The following is a 5,281-nucleotide window of genomic DNA, read 5'->3' as shown; positions in this document are numbered from 1 at the left end:
ACTTCTGCCCATAACCGATTTGCCGTTTTGATAAATCCGGCTAGCCGCTTGCTACAGTGAAACAACTATTTTTCAAAAATTATAATTTTACCCTAAAACTGTATAAAATTATACTATGGCCAAAATATTTAGAAAACTTTGCAAATAGGCCCCTTTTTAGAATTTTAAAACAATATTTGTTGATTTTAAAGTTCTCAAAACTTTTCAATTTAAACCATAAACCTAAAAACAAACAATTTCATAAAATCATTTTCTTGTTATAAAAACATAATGTGTAATTTTTTGTTTATCTAAAACACGTAGTTTGTTATCATCAAAATCAACATTTTATAGCCATTTAGACTAACAAAACCATTATCCAATAAGAAACTCTTAAGCCTATCACACCATGCTCTAGGTGCTTGCTTTAATCCATACAATGCTTTTGACAACTTATAAACATGATTTGGAAATTTTTCAGTTTCAAAATCATGGGTTGTTTGATAAAAATTTCTTCCATAATATAACTATTTAAAAAAACACTTTTGACATACATTTGATATAGAATAAAATCTTTATGACATACAAATGCTAGTAACATCCTAATGGATTCTAATCTTGCTACAAGTGCAAATGTTTCATCAAAATCAATTTCTTCTTCTTGGTTGTAAGCTTGAGCCACTAATCTAGCTTTATTTCTTACAACCATATTGGATTCATTCATTTTATTTCTAAATACCCATTTAGTGTTTATAATGGACTGATGCTCGGTTTAGGAACTAATTTCCACATATTATTTCTCTCAAATTGATTTAACTCCTCTTGTATTGCCATAATCCAAAATTCATCATTTTCCTCATCCGCAAAGGATTTTGGTTCAATTTGAGATATGAATGTAGCATGCTCACAAGTATTTCTAAATGATGATCTAGTGGTTACACCTTGTGTTTGAGTAACTAAGAAAAATACCAACATCAGATTTTGGATCAAATTGACCAAGATTATCTTTTGTGTTCAAAATAAAACATTTGCAATCGAAAACTTTGAAATAACCAATGTTGGGCTTTCTATCTTTCCAAAGCTCATAGGGAGTTTTATTAAGAAGAGGTCTAATCAACACATGATTAAAACATAACAAGCAGTGTTGACGGCTTCGGCCCAAAATACTTAGGCAAAGAATTTTCATTCAACATGGTTCTAACCATTTCTTGAATAGATGTATTTTTTCTTTCAACAACTCGATTTTATTGTGGAGTCCTAGGTGATAAAAATTGATGCACAGTGCCAAAATTGTTGCAAAATGTTTCAAATGCATGATTTTCAAACTCTCCTCCATGATCACTCCTAATGCATGCAATACCATACCCTTTTTTATTTTGAATTTTCTTACAAAATACTTTAAAAGTATCAAGAGCATCATCCTTATTAGTTAAGAATAATACCTATGTGTATCTAAAAAATTATCAACAATTACAAATGCATAATACTTGCCACTTAAGCTAGTATATCTTGAAGGACTAAATAAATCTATATGAAGTAGTTGAAGAGGTTTTGAAGTAGAAATATGATTTTTTTTCTTTTAAAAGAGGTTTTAATTTGTTTACCAAATTGGCATGCTTCAATAATTTTATCTTTTTTAAAACCGATTTTTGGAAGACCTTTAACTAAATAATTTTTAGAAATCTTTGAGATCAAATCCATGCTTGTATGTCCTAGTCTTCTATGCCATAGCCAACCATCATTATGCAATGCAGAAAAGTAATTATCATGAGTGGATGCATATTCTATATCAATAGTATAAACATTACCACATATATTTTCAACAAACAAAATTTTGTTATCACATGCAATCTCAATAATACATCTTGATTTATCAAAAATAATTTTATAACCCTTGTCACACAATTGACTAATGCTAATCAAATTGTATTTCAAATTTTCAACTAAACATACATTTTCAATTAGAGTTGAGGAAACTTTACCAACATCACCAATTCCGAGAATTTTTCCTTTTGAGTTGTCTCTAAAGGATACATCTCCATCATTTTCGATTTGGTGAAACTTGAGAGCCATGCACAGTTTCCGGTCATATGCCTTGAACATCCGCTATCTGAGTACCATTTATTTTTCTTCTTCTTCAAGCCCTGCAAAGAAAATCTTAAGTCTTAGGTACCCAAACCTTTTTAGGTCCTTGAGTTAGTAATGGTTCCTTTCGAAACCTAAATACATTTTAATCCAAAGCATACATTTCTTTTCACTAGACATGTATATTTCATGTGACCATTTTGATTGCAATAATGACAAACACTCTTATTATCACTTGTTGTGATAGCTTTAATAAAATAATTCTTATAATATTTTTATTTCAAATTTGGCTTATAGTCAATGCCTCCTTTGTCAAAAACACATTTTTGTCAATTAAGCAAGTTATCCAATATCTTTTACCCATTTGTAAATTTTAAGACAACATCACTAAGTTTAATGTTCTTTTTCTTGAGCATTTCATTTTCCTTTTTCAAATCATCTACATGTGATTCTAAGTGCTAATGTAAAATGCTTGGTTTTTCATTTGTTAATGCAACTTTATTATGCAAAGTTTTATTCTCTAGTTCTAAGCATGCAATCTTTGTACTTAGAGATTCATTTTCATTTGTGAGCTCTACAACTTTCTTTTTGAGACATGCATTCTTTTTACCAATTTTCATCCAATCATCGTGCAATTCCTTAAAAAGTATCATATAATTCATCATATGTAGGATCACTTAACTCATCGAGTTCGTTAAACGATTCTTCCCTAATTGCCATGAGAGCGAGATTTGACATTTCTTGTGACTCTTTATTATCACTTGCTTCCTCATTGTTGTCATCCCATGTGGCTACCATTGTCGTCTTCTTGAGCTTCTTGAGAAGAGGACAGTCTGATCGTATGTGTCCAGGCTTCTTACATTCATAACAGGTGATTGGCTCATTCTTCTCCTTTTAATTCTTATAGTTTCGAAATCTTTTCCGCTCAGTGGTTTTCTTGAAAATTTTTCTGAACCTCTTAGACATCATAGTCATGTTTTCATCATCAAACTCACTTTCCTCATCACTCTCATGCTTTGATGCCTTGAGTGCAATGCTCTTCTTCTTCTTTTCCTCATTACCTGTTTTTGCTGCCAAATCTTCTTCATATGAAATAAGAGAATCAATTAAATCATCAATAGGCAAAGTGTTTAAATCTTTAGCTTCCTCTACGGCGGTTCTTTTAGGTCTCCATTCCATTGGCAAAAACCTAATGATCGTCTTAACCTTTTCGCTGTTTGAAAAGGTTTTTCCTAGGGCTCCTAATGTGTTTACAATATCCATAAATCTAGTATACATGGAATAAACACTTTCATTTTGTTCCATTTGGAATAATTCATATTGTCTAGTGTATCTACTAATCTTAGACTCTTTAAAGATACATTTTTCTTTTCTAACTCACTCCATTGACTTGAAGGTTTTGGAATATCATCTTCTACTTCATTTTTAGTCATAGGCATGAATAGACCATTACAAACAACTTCCTAAATTTCATAATCTAAAGCTTGCAAATAAATTTTCATTCTAGTTTTCCAATATAGGTAGTCATTACCGTCAAAGAATGGTGGTCTAGTTATGCACTGTCCTTCCCTAAAAGTTGAATCATTTTGAGTTGTCATGGATCTTTTACTCTAGACGGTTAAGTCCTAATAAGAGAACCTCATTCTGATACCAAATGAAATACTAACTATGCAACCCAAGAGGGGGTGAATTAATATTCTAAAATTTAAGCTAATCAAACCACACAACAATTTTAATCTAATGCCTTAATGAAAACAAAAGCAATAAATTTAACAATACTCAAAAATAAAAGAGTAAGGGAAAAGAGAGAGCAAACACACAATTTTTATGTGGTTCGGCCAACCATGCTTACATTCATGCCTCCAAGCTCACGAGCTTGAAGATTCCACTAAGCAAGCCTCCAAGGCTTTAATCACTCTTATAATTGACTTCAAAGGTGTCAATGAACCTTTACAACAAGAGATTATCCTTAATTTCTTAACGCAAGTGTATCCCAATGCTTACAACCTCTCAATTCGATTTTTCAAAAAGCATTACAAAATAAATATCTCTCACACAATTTATTGATTACAAATGAAATTCTAAAAGTGTGAGTAAATGTGATGAACACAAGAATTTTAAAGCTCAAGGAAAGTTGTATGCTTAATTGTTTGCTCAATCCCAATAGTTGAATCACTTCTTGTTTGAATTTGATTGAGATAATTTATAGATGGAGCTGAAAATTAGCTGTTATTGACTTTCTGCCCATTGTCAAATTGCCGTTTTGACTTAAGCAAGTTACCGCTACGCCGAAAGTCAAATTGCCAGATCACTATTAGCAGGAAGTTGGATTACCATTATCATTCTATAAACTTGTTCAAAGATGTCAGTTATTCGTTTGACATAAACGGTTTACTGTTTGCAAGATGATTGTTCTCTGAAATGTTATCGGTTTACCATTATCAATAAACAGTATGCCGTTATCTAAGATTCACTCTCTGGAATGCAGTCGGATTACCGTTATCCATAAACGGTTTACTGTTATCTGAGATTTGCTCTCTGGAATGCATTTGGTTTACCGTTATCCATTGATCGTTATATATGATTTCCTCTCTGGAATGAAATCGGTTTACCGTTATCCGTTAACGATTTGCCGATATCTGAAATTTGCTCTCTGGAATGCATTGGGTGTACTGTTAACCATAAACGGTTAATGCAATCAGTTTGCCATTTTCTATAAACGGTTTACCGTTTTCTGAAAATTCATTCTCTGGAATGTAATCGGTTTTCCATTTTCTGTAAATGTTTTGCTGTTTATTTCCATAAGGTTTTTCTTTGCTTTGAATATTATATGGCTTAAAAAATTGATCCAATTAACAAAAAATTTTAAACTTATCAATTGAAAACATGTTTGTTATCATCAAAATCATTATTATAAAAAATTACTCCAACAACCCCCTGGCCTGTTGCTTGTGTGTGGCTCTTGCTAGTGTGCGTGTGTGCGTGCGCATGCCTTGCGCACCTTTGTGTGTGCACTATCCCTCGGAGCACTTGTGCGCTGCCTCGCACATATCTTGTGTGTTGTCCATCAGCCCGTTTAGTTTTTGTTGCGCCCCAACTTGCGCACAAACTTGACTTGCTTTCGTGCCTTCCCGCGCACATCCGCTGCGTAGCCATGCTTGGCACAAGGCCGCAAGCCAAACATTGGCATGCCTCGAGTTTTAAGGATGTAACACTT

Source organism: Citrus clementina, unplaced genomic scaffold, assembly GCF_000493195.1.
Source record: "Citrus clementina cultivar Clemenules unplaced genomic scaffold, Citrus_clementina_v1.0 scaffold_3, whole genome shotgun sequence".
Classification (NCBI taxonomy): domain Eukaryota; kingdom Viridiplantae; phylum Streptophyta; class Magnoliopsida; order Sapindales; family Rutaceae; genus Citrus; species Citrus x clementina.
The sequence above is the reverse complement of the archived record's forward strand: the minus strand, read 5'-3'. Positions refer to the sequence as shown.